The following is a 21,729-nucleotide window of genomic DNA, read 5'->3' as shown; positions in this document are numbered from 1 at the left end:
AAAGAAGGAATTTATTTATTTATATATATATTTATTTATTTATTTATTTTTACATATTTTATTGATTTTCCCCCCTCCCTCCCTCCCACCCACCCCCTCCCTCCCCAGAGTTTGATGTCCATTGGTTGTACTTATATGCATGGATACAAGTCCTTCCGTTGATCTATTAACTCCCCCAGATCCTCCTCCCCTCCCCGCTGAAATTTGACAATCTGCTTGTTGCTTTACTGTCTCTGTATCTATCTTTTGGTTCATCAGTTTATAATGATCTTTATTATCCACAAATGAGTGAGGTCATGTGGTGTTTCTCTTTCATTGATTGGCTTATTTCACTCAGCATGATGTTCTCCAATTCCATCCAGGTTGCTGCAAATGATGAGAATTCCTTCTTTTTTATGGCAGCATAGTATTCCATTGTGTAGATATACCATAGTTTTTTGATCCAATCATCTGCTGAGGGGCACCTAGGCTGATTCCAAATTCTGGCTATTGTAAATTGTGCTGCTATGAACATAGGGGTGCATATATCCTTTCTGATTGGTGTTTCTAGTTTCTTGGGATATATTTCTAGGAGTGGGATTACTGGATCGAATGGGAGTTCCATTTTCAATTTTTTGAGGAAATTCCACACTGTTCTCCACAGTGGTTGCACCAGTCTGCATTCCCACCAGCAGTGCAGGAGGGTTCCTTTTTCTCTGCAACCTCGCCAACACTTGTCATTTGTTGATTTGTTGATGTTGGCCATTCTGACTGGTGTGAGATGGTACCGCATTGTTGTTTTGATTTGCATCTCTCGGATAATTAGTGACTTTGAGCATGTTCTCATGTGCCTTTTGGCCTTCCTTCTGTCTTCCTTTGAAAATATTCTATTTAGGTCCATTGCCCATTCCTTAGTTGGATCATTCACCTTCCTTTTATTTAGTTGTATCAGCTGTCTGTAGATGTTGGAGATTAAACCTTTATCAGTGGTGTTATTTGCAAATATGTTCACCCACACCGTGGGCTTTCTTGTTTTGTTGATGGTTTTTTTGTTGTAAAAAAGCTTCCCATTTGTTTATTTTCTCTTTAGCTTCCATTTCCCTAGGGGCAGTATCAGTGAAGAAGTTCTTTTGGCATACATCTGAGATTTTGCAGCCTGTGGATGCTTCTAGTATTTTTATGGTTTCCCGTCTGATGTTTAAGTACTGCATCCATTTTGAGTTTATTTTTGTGTATGGTGTAAGTTGGTGATCTAGTTTCATTCTTTTGCATTTGTCTGCCCAATTTTCCCAACACCATTTATTGAAGAAACTGTCTTGACTCCATTGTATTATATATTCGTGCCTCCTTTGTCAAATATTAATTGAGCATAGTGATTTGGGTTGATATCTGTGTTCTCAATTCTATTCCATGGATCTATATGTCTGTTCTTGTGCCAGTACCAGGCTGTTTTGAGAACAGTGGCTTTGTAATACAGTTTGAAGTCTGGTATTGAGATCCCTCCTACTTTACCCTTCTTTCTCAGGATTGCTGTGGCTATTCGGGGTCTTTTATTGTTCCAAATGAACTTTTGGAGAGTTCTTTCTAGGTCAGTGAAATATGCCATTGGTATTTTAATGGGGAGTGCATTGAACCTATAGATTGCTTTAGGAACTATGGACATTTTGATGATGTTGATTCTACCAATCCATGAACATGGTACGTTCTTCCATCTCCTTACATCTTCCTCTATCTCTTTTTTCAGTGTCGTGTAGTTTTCTGCATATAGGTCCTTTACTTCCTTAGTTAAATTTATTCCTAGGTATCTTAATTTTTTGGTGCCATGGTAAATGGAATTGCTTTTTTAGTCTCTGTTTCTGCAGTTTCTCTGTTGGTGTATAGAAATGCCATGGATTTCTTGGCATTAATTTTGTATCCTGCTACATTGCCAAATTCATTTATTAAGTCAATTAGTTTTTTAATGGAGTCTTTTGGGTTTCTTATGTACAATATCATGTCATCTGCAAATAAGGATAACTTTACTTCTTCTTTTCCAATTTGGATGCCTTTTATTTCCTCCTCTTGTCTAATTGCAATGTCTAGTACTTCCAGTACTATGTCAAACAGGAGTGGCAAGAGTGGGCATTCCTGTCTTGTTCCTGTTCCTAGGGGGAATGGTTTTAGTTTTTGCCCATTGAGTATAATATTGGCTGTGGGTTTATCATATATGGCTTTTATTATGTTGAGGTATGATCCTTGTACTCCCACCTTGTTAAGAGTTTTTATCAGGAAAGGGTGTTGGATTTTATCAAATGCTTTTTATGCATCAATTGATATGACTATATGATTTTTATCTTTCAATTTGTTTATGTGATGTATCACATTTATTGATTTGCGAATATTGTACCATCCTTGCATTCCTGGAATAAATCCTACTTGGTCATGGTGTATGATCATTCTGATGTTCTTCTGGAGTCGATTTGCTAGAATTTTGTTGAGGATTTTGGCATCTATGTTCATGAGGGATATTGGCCTGTAATTCTCTTTCATTGAATTGTCTTTATCTGGTTTTGGTATTAGGATGATGCTGGCTTCATAGAAGGAGTTTGGAAGTGTTCCTTCCTCTTGGATTTTTTGGAATAGTCTGAGGAGGATAGGTTTTAGTTCTTCCTTGAATGTTTGGTAAAACTCTCTTGTGAAGCCATCTGGCCCTGGGCTTTTGTTTGCTGGAAGCTTTTTGATGACTCTTTCAATTTCTTCACAAGACACTGGTCTATTGAGATTTTTATATTCTTCCTGATTGAGTTTTGGAAGTTTGTATTTTTCTAGGAATATGTCCATTTCCTCCAGGTTGTTCAGTTTGTTGGAGTAGAGTTGTTCATAGTATTTTGTAACAATCTGTTGTATTTCGGTGGGGTCTGTTGTTATTTCACCTCTTTCATTTCTGATTTTGTTTATTTGGGTCCTCTCTCTTTGTTTCTTGGTTAGCCTGGCTAGAGGTCCATCTATCTTGTTTATTCTTTCAAAGAACCAGCTCTTGGTTTTGTTGATCTTATGTATTATTTTTTTCGTCTCTATGTCGTTTATCTGTGCTCTGATTTTTGTTATTTCCTTCCTTCTGCTTACACTGAGGTTTTCTTGTTGCTCCTTTTCTAACTCTTCGAGTTGTAGAGTTAGATAATCTGTTACCCTTTTTTCTAGTTTTTTTGCAATAGGCTTGTAAAGATATGAACTTCCCTCTCAAAACTGCTTTTGCTGTGTCCCATATATTTTGGATTGTTGTGTTTTCATTGTCATTTGTTTCCAGGATGTTTTTAATTTCTTCCTTGATTTTTCTGGTAACCCAGTCCTTGTTTAATAGCATGCTGTTTAGTCTCCATGTGTTTGATTTCTTTGGATTATTTTTATTGTAGTTAATTTCAAGTTTTATGCCATTATGGTCTGAGAAGATCCTTGATATGATTTCTATCTTCTTGAATTTGAAGAGACTTTGCCTATGTCCCAAAATGTGGTCTGTCTTTGAGAATATCCCATGTACACTTGAGAAGAATGTATATTCTGTGGCTTTGGGGTGCAGTGTTCTGAAGATGTCAATTAATTCCATTTGTTCTAGTGAGTCATTTAGGATTGATATTTCTTTGCTGATTTTTTGTTTAGATGATTTGTCGAAGGGTGACAGTGGGGTATTAAAATCTCCTACTATGATTGTATTGCTATTAATCTCTCTCTTAATGTCCTCCAGCAGTTTTTTCATGTATTTGGTTGCTCCTGTATTGGGTGCATATATATTTACCAGGGTTATTTCTTCTTGTTGGATTGTTCCCTTTAGTATTATGAAGTGGCCTTCATTATCTCTTATTATGTCCTTCACTCTGAGATCTAATTTGTCAGATATAAGTATTGCTACCCCAGCTTTTTTTTTTTCATTTCCATTTGCCTGGAAAACTTTTTTCCATCCCTTCACCCTCAGTCTGTGTGCATCTCTTTTTCTGAGGTGGGTTTCTTGTAGACAACAGATATATGGGTCTTGTTTTCTTATCCAATCTGTTACCCTATGTCTTTTGATTGCAGCATTTAATCCATTTACATTTAAGGTTATTATTGATAGGTACCCATTTGACACCATTTTTATTCTATACCTGTGTTTCTTTTTCACTTATTATTTCTTTATTTTTACAGTAGACCCTTTAGCATTTCTTGCATTGCTGGTTTGGTGGAGATAAATTCCTTCAGTCTTTTTTTGTCTGTGAAGCTCCTGATTTCCCCTTCAGTTTTGATTGATAGCCTTTCTGGGTACAGTATTCTTGGATTCAGACCCTTCCTTTGCATGACTTTGTATATTTCATCCCATTCCCTTCTGGCCTGATAAGTTTCTGTAGAGAAATCAGTTGCTAGTCTGATGGGGGTTCCTTTGTATGTAACTTTCTGTCTCTCTCCGGCTGCTTTTAAGATTCTTACTTTGTTGATGTTGTTTGCCAATTTAATTATAATGTGCCTTGGAGTCTGTCTTCTGGGATTCATTTTGCTTAGGACTTTGTGAGCATCTTGGATTTGTGTGATTTTTTCTTCTTTATTTCAGGAAAGTTTTCTGTCATTATTTCTTGAAATACTTTTTCCATGTCTACCTCAGTTTCCTTTCCTTCTGGAACCCCTATTATTCGAATATTATTTTGTTTTGTATTGTCCCAAAGCTCCCGAAGGCTCTCCTCTTGTTTTTTAATCTTTTTTTTCTATAAGTTGCTCTACTTGGGTATTTTTTTCCATCTTATCTTCAAGCTCACTGATTCGGTCCTCTGCTTCATCTAGTCTACTCTTGATGCTTTCTATTGAGTTCTTCATGGTAGCAATGTCATTTTTCATTTCTTCTTGGTTCTTCTTCAGTTCCTCATGGCTTTCCTTCAGTTCCTCATGGTTCTTCCTCATTTCTTCTTGGCTATTGTCAAATTTCTCTTCCATTCTTTTTAGCCATCCTATGATCATTACTCTGAATTCTTGCTCTGGTAGGCTGCTTGCCTCTGACTCGTTTACTTCCTTTTCTGGTGATGCCTGCTTTTCTTTCACATGCGGACTATGTTTTTGTCTCCCCATGGCCTCTCTTTTCAGGATGTCTGATTATGTGGTGTTCCTTCCCCAGAGTGTACTCTGTCTGAGTTCTCCCAACTCTGTAAGTTCTGTTGATAGCAGGGTCCATAGGAATTCTCTTCAGTCACCTGGCAGCCTCGACTTCAGTCAGTCTACTTGGAAGAAGTCAAAAAGAAGGAATTTTTAACATTTACATCAACATGCATGGAACTGTAGAGCATTATGCTAGGTGAAATAAGCCAGTCAGAGAAAGAAAAATACCACATGATCTCAGTCATTTGTGGAATATAAGGAATGACATAAACTGATGAAAAAGAAAAACAGATTCTGAGACAGAGAAGCATGGATCAGGCCATCAAACCTCAGAGAGAAGATAAGGAAGGGTGGGGGTAATGGGAGGGATCAATCAAAAGACTTGTATGCATGCATGTAAGCATAACCAATGGACACAGACACCAGGGGAGTGAGAGCAAGAATGAGCGGGTGGGGTGCAATGGAGAGATAAGGACACATATGTAATACCTCAATCAGTAAAGAGAAAAAGATAATACATATTAAAATGAGCAATTTTGAAGTATAGATATAAAAGCATTATTTTCAACATTTATAAATATATCTTCAAAATAAAATTTTAATTCATAGTATAAAAACATATGTATGTAAGAAAAATTATATGCATGTATATTTATCATACATATTCATATAATAAACAGGAGTAGACATCAGTTCAATGACTGTTCCAAAATACGTTTTATCATACAACTATGAATTTTTGGTTCAATATCTAACCAGGTTTTTAATTTAATATCTATTCAAACACATTTAAATGTTTTCTTTGTACATTTTAAACTATGTTTATTATATACTTAGGATATGGTTACCTATGTTTAAGTGAAGTTATTTGTAGGAGACTTTAGTAGCTATACAATTTATTGGGAAGGATATACTGAAAGTGGTATGTTTTTTTAAAGTCTTTGTATAATTTACCAAAGAATAGTAAATTATATAAAACAATATGCAAAAGTAGAATTTATGATGTGCTTTAGATCACTCTTTTCTTTATCTTCAAATAAATGTATTTTTGTACATTTTTCTTTTTTAAATACACCTACTCATGAAAATAAAAAATATTGATTAAAAAAATATTGCATGAACTTTTCCAAATTATTTTTCCTGTGGATTTATACTCCCCTCAAACTCTGATGAGCAAATTTTATAGAAACAATCAGTTCTGTGCTGAAAAGCCTGGTTGCCCCGAATACTATTTATTTAGTGTTAGGATGTATGTGGCTTATGATTCATCTCCTCTCTTAGCTTTCAGTCTAAGAGGTTTCTGAGAAGATTTACCTAAAATGAAGGTATGGCAATAAATGTGTATTTTACATTTACAGCTATAGATGAGTACATAACTAAATGTATAGAGATGGTCTATATAGGAAATATACTTTATCATTAATTTTACCTGGGAATTTGGGCATCATCATTCTATATAATTGGGATCTGAATACAGTGCCACCCTCTATATAATTCTTATATTATTAAAGAGGGCGAAACAGGTGAAGAGTAGAAACTATACTGATTTGATTTAATTTTCTATTTTTCTTAACTGTCTTCTCACACAAGTGAATTAAATAGAAAGTTGATATGAATGGCATGCATAATATTATTGTTAATCAATAACATTGAATGGTACATACATTTTTAAAGTTCTATTGTCCACTTATATTTTTTATGCCATTCACCAAAATATTAATATTGCAAATTAGTATTAATATGGGATCACAGCTTGACTGATTGCTAGATCAGCAAGTGTATAAAGTGGAATATGGTGAATTACTTAGTTTATTTGACAAAAAAAAACACACACATAAAAGCCAAACCAGATAATACTATTAAAAAATTATCACATCTTAATTTAAGCTGGTCCAAGCTAAATACTTCAATATTGAAAAGTGAAGCTATAGGCTACAATAAGATGAAGGTATGCCTTTCCCATTTTATTTTGAAATACATTTTATTGTTTTAGAGATAGTGGGAAAGAGATAAAGATAGAAATATCCATCAGCTGCCTCTTGCACATACCCTACCAGGGAGAAAGCCAGCAACATGGGCATGATCCCTGACTGAGAGTAAAACCAGCTACCTGGGCACATGGGAGAATACTCAACAAACTAAGCCAAACCAACCAGGGTTCCTTTCCCATTTTAAATTCCATATTGTCTTGGCCAGTGTGACTCAGTGGTTGAGCATTTGAACTTCCACATATGAAAGAGGAGATCATGGTTTGATTCTTGGGTAGGGCATATGCCTGGCTGCAGTTTGATTTCTGATGGGGTGAGTGCAGGAGGAAGCTGATCATTGATTCTCTCTAGTCATTGATGTTTCTTATCTCTCTCTCCTCTCCCTTTTCTGAAATCAATAAAAATATATTAAAATAAATAAATAATCCTATCTAATAAAAAAGAGTAATATGCAAATTGACCATCCCTCCCAGACACAAGATGGCCGTCCCCATGTGGCCAAATTTGGCTGCCCCCAAGAGGACACAAGGTGGCCACCACAAGATGGCCTGCAGGGAAGGGTAGTTGCGGGCAGTTAGGGGTGACCAGACAAGCAGAGGAGGGCAGTTAGGGGTGACTAGGCCTACAGGGGTGGGCATTTAGGGCAGACCAGGCCAGCAAGGAAGGGCAGTTGTGGAGGACCAAGGCCTGCAGGGAAGGACAGTAGGGGGTATCCAGGCCTGCATGGGAGGACAGTTTTGGGGGGCCCAGGCCTGTAGGGGAGGGCAGTTAGGGGGGGATTAAGCCTGTAAGGGAGGACAGTTAGGGGAGACCCAGGCCTACAGGGGAGGGCAGTTGGGGGTACCAGGCCTGCAAGGGAAGGCATTTGAGGGAAACCAGGCCTTCAAGGTATGGGAGTTGGGGGGTTGGGACCAGGCCTGTAGGTGAGGGCAGTTGTGGGCAATCAGGTCAGCAGGGAGGGCTGTTAGAGATGACCAGGCAAGCAGAGGAGGCCAGTTGAGGGGGACCAGACCTGTATGGGAGGGCAGTTGTGTGGGTCCCAACTTGCAATGGAGGACAGTTAGGGTTGACCAGTCTGGCAGAGGAAAGCAGTTAGGGGTACCAGGCCAACAGGGGAGAGCAGATAGGGGCAATTGGGCTGGCTTGGGTGCAGTTAGGTATTGAACAAACTGGCAGGGGAATGGTAAGGGGGTGATCAGACTGGCAGACAGAAGTGGTTAGGAGCACTCAGACAGAGACAGTTGAGCAGTTGGGAGCCAGCAGTCCTGGATTGTGAAAGGGATGTCTAACCACCGTTTAGGCCTGATCCCACTGGATCCCCCTCCCCCTGCCTCTTCTCCCCCCCCCCCCCAGCCCATTGGGATCAGGCCAAAATGGGAGGTTGGACATCCTTCAAGGAGTCCCAGATTGGAGAGGATGCAGGCTGGGCTGAGGGACAACCCCTCCCTGGAATTTTGTGCACTGGTCCTCTAGTAAATAAATAAAATCCATGTTGTTTGTAAGATGCTTGATGTAACAAAAACACCAATTAAATACAGTCTTGGTTAGTAAATGCCATTTTTTTTCCTTACCACTATTTTATTATGCTTTTTATATTTATAATAAACCCATGTGGTTTAGTAAATCAAATTAACAATTTTAGTTTTAATAAGTTTGATTGGCATATTTCTACAGTACATTTATTATGTTATAGCAGAGATATGGCTAAGCTCGATCAGGGGCTATGACATGTGCTGACCACCAGGGGGTGGTACAAAACATGGTGGGCCACCAGCAGTGGTGGCAGGACTCTGAGGGAGCAAGGGAAAGAGGAGTTGGGGAGGCAGTGAGGTGAGGGGGGAGGACTGTGCAGTGGTGACACATGAGTGGCAAGGGAAGGATGAGGCAGGAAGGCAAGGAGATGGGGAACCTCATCAGCCCTGATCACCAGCAAGGCCTAGAAACCCTGCCTGTGCATGAATTTTGTGTACATGGCGGCTGTGGTTGGTATGTCTTAATAGATGGGAAAGGTGTGTAATGTATAAAATTTTAGGTTAAATACAAGCTGTATAAGTTTTGCTCATACATTTTAGAGATTTTTCTCAAAGTCAATGATAATTATAAAACATTTCTTTCCTACTATAGCTGTAAATACAATATGTTTTAAATAAACAAGTGGCTCCATTCTTTGGAAGTCAAACATAGAGGTAGGGATTAAATGAGTCTAGTTTAATGACTGAAATAACCAAAGCCCAATTTGGCAATCTAAGTATTGCATAGTTTTTGCACTTAAGTAAAACATTTCGGCATAAGCTACTTAGGAATTACACACCCACACACATACATACAAGCATGCATACACAAAACACCTTCAAAATATTATACTTAGATTATTTTACAAATACAGATAACTTTTGTATTTTTTGTAGTAAATTATTGGATCAGCTGCCATCCCTATTTACTGTCCTGTTTAATGATCACAGCATTATATAGGGTGGTTTCAATATTTATTTCAAAAGTTTATTCTAGCCCTGGCCGGGTGGCTCAGGGGGTTGTAGCATTTTCCTATACATCAAGAGAGCTCATGTTTGATTCCCAGTGATACATACCTAAGGACACATATCTAAATTTGGGTTCAATACTTACCCCTCTCTCTCTCTCTCTCTCTCTCTCTCTCTCTCTCTCTATCTCTATCTCTTTCTCTTTTTCTCTTTCTCTTTCTCTCTTTCTTCCTTTTTCACTGTCTCTCTAAAATCAATAAAAAAATATGTCCTTCATGACAATTAAAAATAAGTTTATTCTACATTTCTATGCCATATGTACACACACACACACACACACACACTATATATATATATATATATATATATATATATATATATATATATATTTACACTCACATATATATGCATTTAAAATGTTATGCACCTTACTTTGTCCACCATGCTTTCTCCACTCCCCTTTATTTTATTTCTTCCTCTTACCCATGTCCAAAAGTTTGGTAAAATGTGACATTAACATTATAGATTATTTCAGTGTAATACACTACATATTAATTTTGGAGTTCAGTTTAGCATAATTATTATTGTGTACAAGGTATAAAAATTATACAAATATGTTTTCTCTGCTTTTTTCAAATGTGCAGTCATTTATAAAATTTTAAAACAGTCATAAAAAAGAATGCCTTTCAATATTATGAGGTTTTAAAAAATGATTATTGTACTCATAGAAGAAAATTTAGTTATTGTCATTGTAAAAAAAATAAGTCAAGAAATGGGATTGCTGCATGAGATCATAGTGATCTCAAGATACAAATTACATACTGATTCTATGATAAAAAAATATTTATTTTGTAAGTTTATGTTCTGGCTTCAGTTTTTAAAAAACAGTGATGCCAGTGGATTCACAGAGCAAACTCCAGAGAGGCCATTTCAATAGCCAAAAGTTTTTTTTTTTTCCTTTTCTTTTTTTTTCTTTCAGTAGCAGGACAAGAAAACCAATTTCCTAGAATTATCATTCTCTTCCAGAAGCCAATAGAGTTTCAATCTACTTCAGAAACATTTTTGGTTCAGAACATAATTCTGAGCATCATCTTGATGTGATACCACAGAAGTCATATTTTAGTGTCCAGCTTTTTACAATACAGGATCCTGAAATATACAAAAATTGTGGCTCAGCAACTCATGGATAAAGCAAAATAGCGTGAGTAAAAATGCTCAAGTAAATCCAATTAATAAAGGGAATAAAATAAAATAGCCATTTTACAAACCTCATTTCAAGAATTATTGTGCTCTATTAGTTCTGTACATAAATAAATATGTGGTGTTTTAAAATACCATTAAACATTCCATTGTTCTTGGCTGTCATTATATTTTGGTTATTTGGAAGTTTGGCACTTTGACAGTTTCAGACATTATCATCGAACACTATAGATATTCTCTTCTTCTATTCTACAATCCTATATAGCCAGCCATCCTAAGATCATTACTACCAGCCTTTTACAGGATTCCATTCTTTAGTTCTGTCTTTTTCTTTAGTCTTCATGGAAACAGTGGAGAGAGATGGAGGAGTAGCATTCACATGTGCTATAATTTTAGGCATTCATAATTTTCTTATGTATGATTTTGGTTAAGTTTTAAAATAAATTTATTGGGGTGACAGTGATTAATACATTACATAAGTTCCAAGTATACAATTATATAATAAATCATCCCATTTAGATTTTGGCTGATTGATTTCAATTTCTGACCTTTGAACTCCATCTACAAAATACTTGTTGCATATAAAAAATCTAAATTAAATGCTATCATGGGTATATCTATATCTATATCTATATATCTATATCATCTATATAATCTATATCTATATCTATATCTATATCTATATCTATATCTATATCTATATCTATATCTATATCCATATCCATATCCATATCCATATCCATATCTATATCTATCTATATCATATATACATTTGGGGAACTGCCAAAGAGTGCTACCATTCTACCAAACATTTATTCAACTAAGCATTATTAATCCATCTATTTTGATTGCTTTATCTATTAAAACCATTGCATAATCACTATAGTGTCAGTTTGGGAAATGCGGTTGGTTTTCAAAAGAACATAACCCTGTACACAGTGAGATGATTGTGCAAAGTAAATAGCTGCTTGTATTTAACGCAAACACATATACATTGTTTCTAATTTTATATTTATTAAATATAAACAAAGGGAATTCAAAAAGTGTGAGGGCAGCCCTGGAACAGAATAAAAAAATTGGAGTGTTCAGAAAAGTGTTGCTGTAGTTACTTGATAAACATTTATCAACCCAAATATCTAAAGTTGTTATTTGTTTTCTTTTTTTTATTTTGTTTTTTATAGAAAGTGGAAAAAGTATTGCAGGGGCCTGATGTGGCAGCAGGGATCTCCCTTTTCTGCATTCTGTAGGGAAAGTGAGATGAAGAAACTGGTTCTAAGTGGAGGTGGCCAGGGATTGAGAAATATTATAAATAAAGAGAGAAGACACAGAGATAGATTTTAAGCTGGGAGCTGGGAGGGCCACCGACCTCCTCTGCTGGAGAAACAGAGGATGACCTCAGCACATCTATTTATTCTCCAATCAAACAAGGGGGTTTCACAGGAAAACAAGGAGCTTGAGAGGGCTCAGTTTCCACCCACTCCTTCCTTTCAGACAAACACAAGCCAGAAACAAAGAACATCTCAGCACTCCCAGGGCAGGAGTGCAACTGACATGACTCTGTCAATATGCCAATATCCCGGGCCCAGTCAACAACAATCTAAAGAATGTCCACGTGTCTTCCCAGGTGACCCTCTACAAGAAAAGTGTTGCTGTAGTTACTTGCTTTTTATGGTGAGTGGGAAAAGTATAGAACAGAACTCAATGCTTTGTGGATATTCTCTTGTTAAAGGAAAGGGAACTGGACATTGGCAGGTCTTCCTTGGGCCGGCCAGTAGTGTGTGGTTCTTGACTTCACGCAGGAAAACAATTTATAATGTTAGAGGATGTGTAATACAGTTAAGGACAGTGAAACAAGAAAGAGAAATGAGCCTAGTCGGGGCTGCCTTAGCTCACTAAGAAGTCAGAGGAAAGAGGGCCTTGGGGACAGGTACAGGGGGTTTGCTTGGGATGAACTGCTGCTGCCCATTGCTGCCCTGGTTGCAAACCAGGGGTTCCTTAGAGTTTAGGAGATGCATGCCTGAAGGGGAAGAAGGGGGGAAGAAAATGGTGAGGGCTGCTCCCCAGAGGAAGAGAGCATGCTGGGTCCTTTGAGGCTTTTATCTCTCATTCTCTTGCAGGCAGGAATCTGAAGGGTGGTCTCAGGGGCGGGTTTCACCAAAATATTCATCAGTTTTCCAGGTATGCTTCCTCAGGGTGTGGTCTCCACTGATTGGTCAGTGCCAGGGCAGGTTGTCATTGGTCATTGAAGCTGATCCTGGTGTCACTCACCTGATTTTACTGCCTTTCTGGGTCTGGAGCTGAATTACAACTGAGGCCTATATTTTATCTTTAAGGAGGTGCCCTTATATATTTGCTATAAATTTATCTGCTAGTTTGTTTAGCTATCTGTCTCAGTTTTCCTATTCTATTTGTCCTGGCTTACCTGTCTCAAACTGACGACAAATAAAAGCAACATTTTATAGAGTCTTTAAAAAAGTATTAGCAAAAACTCTTGTATCAAATCAGATGCTTCTGCTTTATAAATTGTGTGTGTGGAAATTAGCTATTTTATTTTTAAACAAATTTATTGTCAATATTGTCAGCTGTAACAGTAACAAATCCTTAGTGCTTATCAGTGAAAGAGGCAGGAACTCAAAATTTATAAATAAATAATGAATGAACTTGACTTATCCACTTAAACTATTGTTACAAAAATCCATTCCAATGGTAAATAAACAGTTGAAAGTCAGATTTAAATTTGTGTGGTTCCAGAATTCTCCCACCCCATTGGACTTTTGAGTACACTTCATGATGACTTAGTAATTTTTTTTTTCCTTCATGTTTTGTAATCTCTTGAAAGATGACTCAGTTCCACATGCTTAGAAACTATTTTTCAAATAAAAAATGTTAAGTTGTTTAAAAGTTTTTTGTTTTTTGTTTTTTATAAACGTGCTAGAGGCCCAGTGCATGAAATCATGCATGGGTGGGGTCCCTCAGGGTAGCCTGTGGGGATCAAGCCCCAGCTCACTCCCCCAGCCTCACAGTCCCACAGCCCTGGCTGGCACCCTGCCATGGCCTGGCACCACCCATTCACCTGGTCCACTATCCCACCACAGTCCTGCTCTTGTCAGGGCCTATCGGATCTAGCAATGCCTCCACTGCCACCCACTGACAGTGGTGCATTGTGGACACCCACAATTTTCTGTGCCACTCCCTGGTGGTCAGTGTACATCATAGCGAGTGGTTAAACTCCTGGTTGAACAATTTGCATGTTAGGTTTTTATTATATAGGACTGGAGGCCCAGTGCATAAATTTATGCACTGGTGGGGTCCAGCCATCCCAGCCCCAATGGGCAGATCGGGGCTGGGACTGTCAGGGGGGGGAGGAGATGGCACAAGGTTGGCTGGCCAGTCCACCCCAATCAGGCCTGGGGATAGGGGCCACAGGCAATTGGCTGATGGGCCCTGCCTCCAATTGGTGTGTGTGGGGGAATGATTGGGGGTGGAGCTGGCTGGGGCGAGGAGCCGTGGGTCAATCAGGGTGGTAGGGTTGATCATGGGTGGGGCCAGCGATGGGGTGGGCCTCTGGACTGGCTGGCCCCACCCCCAAATAGAGGGGTCCAATCAGGGGCTAGCATCCTGGAGGAGGGCAATGGGTGGTTGGTCAGCTGGTCTTTCCCCTGATTAGGGTGGGTGGGGGAACATCTGGTGGGAGCTGAATGGGGGTAGGGCTGAACATGAGGAGGGGCTGCAGAAGATTGGGCGGCTGGCCCCACCCCAGATTGGGGCAGTTCACTGGCCACAGAATAACCAATCATAGTGATTGGTTATTCTGGTCACTGGCTTTTTATATATATTGATAATATATTCATTTGGAGAATACAGAATTATTACATTGTTGCATTGCCTCTGGTCCAGTGCTTTTCCAGTGTGCTTTGCACATAATAGGGTATTTTTTTTTACCATAAAATCATAAGACTTAGAAAATATTCTATAGATTTTCCATAAATAATGTTTTATATAAACATCACATTTACACTGAGTGGCCAGATAATTATAATCTCTGAATGCATATAATAAAAGGCTAATATGGAAATTGTCCCCTCAACCAGGAGTTCAACTAGCAGGCAAGCTGGCCAACCACCCATGTCCCCTCCCCCTTGCCAAGCTTTGAATTCATGCACCAGGCCTCTGATTATATATATATATGACAGATTATTAAGCGTTCAGAGATCATAATAATCTGGTAACTCAGTGTACATGGTGTTTTAGTGTACTCTTCTTTTCTTCCTGCCTATGACAAAGAATAGGCCAATAAAAACTGAACTGTTATTTTGAAATTTAATTTTGACAACTGAGAATCCCTGAAGACATTCTAGTCAGGTACAACAATATTTCCTTTCACCCTGGAAGACTATTAAATTACAAAACTCTGCTGCTGTGTATAGTTGTTTGCTTTTTGTGGATGAGAGGGACAATGGTCAGCCCTTATGTATGTAAATGGAGCTTGTTTGAGAGGTAAAAGTCAAAATGTGTCATAGAAATGAACAAGACAGAATAATGTTTTTTTCCCTCTAATTGAGGTCTTTATTTTCTCAAAATACATGCTCCTTTTTTTTTCTGAAAAACAGCATTAGGTGTTTTGGGGTTGACCTTTGGGGTATTCATGAGCAGTTCTACATTGCAAAAGTCCCCCTGTAATAGTCCATTGCCAAAATATACTCTTAAGATTGTAGAGACAGATTTCTGGACTTATGAATACCACATAGAATTTTAAGTTGTGGATAATTTGAAGGTAAAAATATAATTATAGTAATATATACTCAGAGGATATTGCTAATAGATGTAAAACTACATGATATGGGGGTTCAATTTTATTTATCTTAAATAGGAAATATTTAGCCATCATTAGAGGCTTTATTATTATTAACATTATTTTATTTTGAGAATAAAATAGAATTTGGAATGATAAATTTTTAAAACCATCAGCAGAAACAAAATCAAGAATGAACTACTTTAGGCCTAAAGTAATTATTTATTTTTAAAGGAAAATATAACCTGACTAATTTAATACTTTAATTGCAATATCTAGTTGCAATATTTTCTGAGTGAATTTATATTATGTCTTCAGATTGGTTTTTGGAAAATTTTCAGAAAAATATTTACACAGGCTTTCTTTTCAGATTCTACTCTAATGCATAGTTAAAAGGAAAACTTTGCCTTTGGGTGATTAGGCTTTGAAACAGCAAAGCTTGACAACACAAAGACTTATGATTGGAGGGGAAGGGAAAGGAAAAAGGAGGGACTTCTTTGAAATCCTACTATTGTTTCATCAATTGGCAAGATGTTCTCAGGTCTTTCTAATATCCAGCAGAGAACTTGATTGCAGTTTAATTCTTCCACCAATAAATCAGTGATTAATTTGCTAAACACCTATGTATCAAAGAGGGAAATTAACAAGTTTGCCAAAGGCATGTGAGCATCTTTGGAGAACACTGGAAAAGTGTCGGACCTGTTCTGAAAGAAAATGACTCTCATTTTCCACTCTTTTTTAAAAAAAATATATTTTATTGATATTTCTCAGAGAGGAGGAAGGGAGAGAGATAGAGAGCTAGAAACGTCGATGAGAGAGAAACATCGACCAGCTGCCTCTTGCACATCCCCTACTGGGGATGTGCCCGCAACCAATGTACATGCCCTTGACTGGAATTGAACCTGGGACCTTTCAGTTCGCAGACCGACGCTGTACCACTGAACCAAACGGGCTTTGGCTCATTTTCCACTCTTATTTTGAGGCAAAATGAATGAGACTTTAAAATTTTTGTTGTACTCAAAGAAGCACATATTTAAATACAACTAAGTACAAGCTTTTATAAGTTAATGATAAAATAATATACTTATAAAGTCCTATCCATTAAATTCTAGGTTTTATGTCTGTTTTTCTTGTATTATCTAACATTATGACTTGTACATAGTAAGTGCTCTATTATATTTTAGGGTCTTTATGACAGGAAGAATTCTTTTTTTCTGTTATTTTTTGGTTAATTCTCACCAGATGAATTTTTTTTCCATTGACTTTTAGAGAGGGTTGAAAGGAGGAAGAGAAGGGGTGAAGGAGGAGAGACAAAAAGAGGAGAGAGAGAGAGAGAGAGAGAGAGAGAGAGAGAGAGAGAGAGAGAGAGAGAGAGCGCGCCCCAGATGGAACATGAAGCCCAGGTATATTCCTTGACCTGGAATCAAACTTGAGATCCTTTATTATACTGGTCAAAGCTCTAATGACTGAACCACATGGGCCAGGGGCCAGAAAAATTCCCAAAACCTTTGAAATCTGTGGAGGACTGAAGTCACTATCCACTTGTTACTACTGATCATTTGAAATTACTATGGTCTGAATTAAAATGTTCTATGTTTATAAAATACTGATAAACAATTAAAGATTTAGTATAAGATATATATAATATATCAATATTTTATATTCATTGTATATTAAATAATATTTTATAAATATTGGGTAAAGATACATTATTAAAATTAATTTCAACCTTTTTTTTTTTTTTTTTTTTTTTTTTTTTTTTTTTTTTTTTTTTTTTTTTTTTTACTTTTATAATGTGGCTACCAGAAAATTTAAAATTACATATACTAGTATAGCTTGTATTTGAGGTTTATATTATATTTATGTTGGACAGTCCTAGTCTAAAAGTGAAAACAAACTGACCTTTTAAATACATACTAGAGACCCAGTGCATGAAATTCATGCATGGGATGGGTGTTCCTCAGACCAGCCTACACCTTCTCCAATATGGGACCCCTCAAAAGATGTTAGACTGCCTGTTTACAGGGATCAGGCCATAGGGGTGTGGCCAGCTTGGGTGAGGGGCTGATGGCTGTTTGCAGGCTGGCCAAGCCCCCCAACATGGACCCTCACCCCATTGGGGTGTGGCCAGCCTGGGTGAGGGGCTTTACTTCTTTTTCTTTTTCTTTTTCTTTTTCTCCTTTTTTTTTCAGTGCCTCCTTGAGCCGAGGAAGCAGGTATAGCTGCCTGGAAGCAGGTATCTGGGATTTATTTATCTTCTATAATTGAAATTTGTAGCTTTGAGCGGAGGCCAGGGATTGCCAGGGAAGGTGGGAAGATTGGCTTCCTCCATCACGGGGGGTGGGGGGGTTCAACCTAAGCCTCCTGCTCATTCCAGCTCTATGGTGGCCGCCATCTTAGTTGGCTTAATTTGCATACTCACTCTTGATTGGCTGCTCAGTGTAGCAGAGTGATAGTTAATTTGCATGTTTCTCTTTTATTAGTGTAGACTAGAGTCCCAGTGCACAAAATTTATACACAGTGCAGGCCCTCAGCTCAGCCTACACCCTCTCCAATCTGGGACATCTTGGAGGATGTCCAACTGCCAGTTTTGGATGGGACCTAAACTGGCAGTTGGACATCCCTCTCACCATCCTGGACCACTGGTTGCTCATAATTGCTCACCTGCCTGTCTGCCTGATTGCCCCTAACTGCGTCCCTTCTGGCCTGGTCACCCACCGATGCTTTACTGGTTGCCCCTAACAGCCCCCTCTGCTGGCAAGGTTGCCCCTACCTGCCCCCAGTGCTGGCCTGGTCACCCCCAACCACCTCCCTCTGCTGGACTGATTGCCCCTAACTGTGCCCCCTGTCAGGCTGGTAACCCCACACAGCCTGCTGTTCAGTCATTTGGTTGTCCCTCACTAACCTCCCTGCTGGCCTTGTCATAGGCAGCCACCTTGTGAGGTCATGAGGGTTAATTTGTGTATTACATCTTTTTTATATAGGATTGATTTCAGAGAGGAAGGGAGAGGGAGAAAGAGACAGAGACATCAATGATGGGATAGAACCATTGATCTGTTTCCTCCTGCACATCCCCTACAGGGGATTGAGCCTGCAACCCTTGTGCCCTGACTAGGAATGGGATTGTGACTTCCTGGTTCATATGTTGATACTCAACCAGAGACATGTCAGGAGGGCCACAAACTGCCTCTTCTAAGGTTATAAAACTAACAATGAAGAGAAGGTATGTAGGACAACTTTGCATATTGGGAAATATTTTTTATGCTTTGTACATTAAAAATAGAGTGTACATAGGCAACACCCAAGGATACATGAAGAAATAACAAAAATGTGCATGGAAAAATGAAGGCAAATAACAACTTATGGCTATGGGAGAAGTGTCAATCATTATTGACAGAACCACTTATTCTAAAAAGGTTTTCTTAGGTAAGAAACACGAATCTAAGAAGCTCAATTTATCTTAAAATTAATGAATCTTGAGTCTAAACAGCTATTACAAAAGGCCACTTATGTGTGCAATTATAATGAAATGTTGCAATATTATAAATTTGAATTTGACGTGTGTAAGTTACCTTTTCCCATTTATATATTAGTTTATATTAAAGTAGAGGCCCAGTACATGACAATTCATGTACTGGAGTGGGGGTCCCTCAGCCTGGCCTGCCCCCTCTAACACTCCTGGAGCACTCAGGGGCAGGAGGCAGTCCAGCGATCAGGGGAAGGTGATGCCACCATCATACCTCTGCTGCTGCCAATGTTGTCAGCACAAGCCTTGGCTGGCCCTGGTTACCTGAGATTTAGGCTGATCTGGGTGGCTGGGCAGTTGGCACCTGAGGCTTACCTGTGCCTTGGGCCTCTCCTAGGCAGCTGGGGGGCTAAGGGTACTGAGGGACTCTGGAGGCAGGCGCATGGCATGTGCCTACCACTTAAGCAGTGCTGAGTGGACTGGGCATTGCTATCTTGTGGCTGCGGGCACCACCATCTTTGAGGGCCTGGAAGTCAATTAGCATATTCCCTCCTTACTGTTTGTGGGCACCACCATCTTTATGAGGGTGTGACAGTCAATTAATATATTCCCTTTTTATTAGATAGCATAAGCAAGATTTTTTCTATTTTCTCTTTATCTTCAGAACAGAACAACTTGTTTAGGAACTTTACTTTTTTTAATTCTCTGGAAAATAGGCCAAATAGTTTTCCATTAACATGGAAGAGACTACGACATGTTATTGTTAGTGTTAAAAATATTTAGATAATTTCTAATAATTTGCTATAAAAATGGTATCTTTCCCTACCAGAAACCCTCTGATGATTTTGTTTTTTTTCTACTATGTATCTAAATTTACTAATATTTTTAAATGTACAGGAATAGCATCTGATAGAATACATTAGAATCAACTACTTAGCACATGTAATAAAGGTACATCTAGATTTATCTATATATATAAAAGCCTAGGCTACCTGCCAACTTACCCGTAGCCATGAGGTACAATGAACACCAGGGGGCAGATGCTTAACACACTAACTGCTGAGTGACAGCAAATAAGATTTTAAATTATACTACATTGATATAGTAATCAAACAGATGCCACCTTCAAATATTAACAATTTTCCTTCTTTTTGTTTGTTTGGATGTTATTTTTAAAAATGTTTTCTTCTGTAACTACTCTGGCTAAAACTTCCAATACTATGTTGCATAAAATAGCAATAGTGGGAATCCTTGTCATATTATTGATCTTAAACAAACAAACAAACAAACAAACAAACAAAAAACTTTCCAAACTCTTCTAAAAAATGAAGACAAAAGGATACTTCCAAAAACATTTTATGAGGCCCTGATATCAAAACAAAACAACAACAAAAAATTACAGATTAATGTTTGTGGTGAACAGAGATAAAGTAATTCTGAAAAAAATATTAGCAAAATTAGTTCAACAATACTCCATGACCAAGTGTAATTTATTCCAGGGATTTAAGGATGGTTTTAAAATTTTCAAACCAGTCAATATGATATACCATTTTAATAAAATGAAGGATAAAAATACTAGTATATCATCATATCTATATATGCAGAAAAAGCATACAATAAAATTCAATGTCAACAAAAAATTTATGTAAAATTGCTAAAGAGGAAATATAACTCAACATAATAAAGTCCATATATGTAAACCTATAGCTAATATCATACTCAATGGTGAAAAACTAAAAGTTTGTGTGTTTTTTTTTGTAAGATCAAGAATATGACAAGGATGCCCACTATTGCTATTTTATTCAACATAGTATTAGAAGTTTTAGCCAGACTTTTTATTTATTTATTTTTATTTTATAAGCAACTTTATTTTACTTATTTTTCCCCATTTTTTTATTCATTTATTATCTGTGTACATAATTTAACATTGCCCCCCCCCATACATAACCCCCCTCCCCAGAGTTTTGTGTCCATTGGTTATACTTATATGCATGTACACAAGTCCTACGGTTGATCTATTATCTCCCCCAGATCTCCCTACCTGCTGTAATTTCACAGTCTACTTGTTGCTTTACGGTCTCTATATCTATCTTTTGGTTCATCAGTTTATAATGTTCTTTATTATCCATAAATGAGTGAGGTCATGTGGTGTTTCTCTTTCATTGACTAGCTTATTTCACTCAGCATGATGTTCTCCAATTCCATCCAGGTTGCTGCAAATGATGAGAATTCCTTCTTTTTATGGCAGCATAGTATTCCATTGTGTAGATGTACCATGGTTTTTTGATCCAATCATCTGCTGAGGGGCACCTAGGCTGATTCCAAGTTCTAGCTATTGTAGATTGTGCTGCTATGAACATAGGAGTGCACATATCCTTTCTGATTGGTGTTTCTAGTTTCTTGGGATATATTCCTAGGAGTGGGAATACTGGGTCAAATGGGAGTTCCATTTTCAGTTTTTTGAGGAAACTCCATATTGTTCTCCACAGCAGTTGCACTAGTCTACATTCCCACCAGCAGTGCAAGAGGGTTTCTTTTTCTCCACAACCTCGCCAACACTTGTCTTTTGTTGATTTGTTGATGTTGGTCATTCTGACAGGAGTGAGATGGTACCGCATTGTTGTTTTAATTTGCACCTCTCAGACAATTAGTGACTTTGAGCATGTTTTCATGTGCCTTTTGGCCTTCCTTCTGTCTTCTTTTGAAAACATTCTATTTAGGTCCATTGCC

The sequence above is a fragment of the Pipistrellus kuhlii genome, unplaced genomic scaffold (assembly GCF_014108245.1).
Source record: "Pipistrellus kuhlii isolate mPipKuh1 unplaced genomic scaffold, mPipKuh1.p scaffold_m20_p_76, whole genome shotgun sequence".
NCBI lineage: Eukaryota > Metazoa > Chordata > Mammalia > Chiroptera > Vespertilionidae > Pipistrellus > Pipistrellus kuhlii.
Note: the sequence above shows the minus strand (reverse complement) of the source record.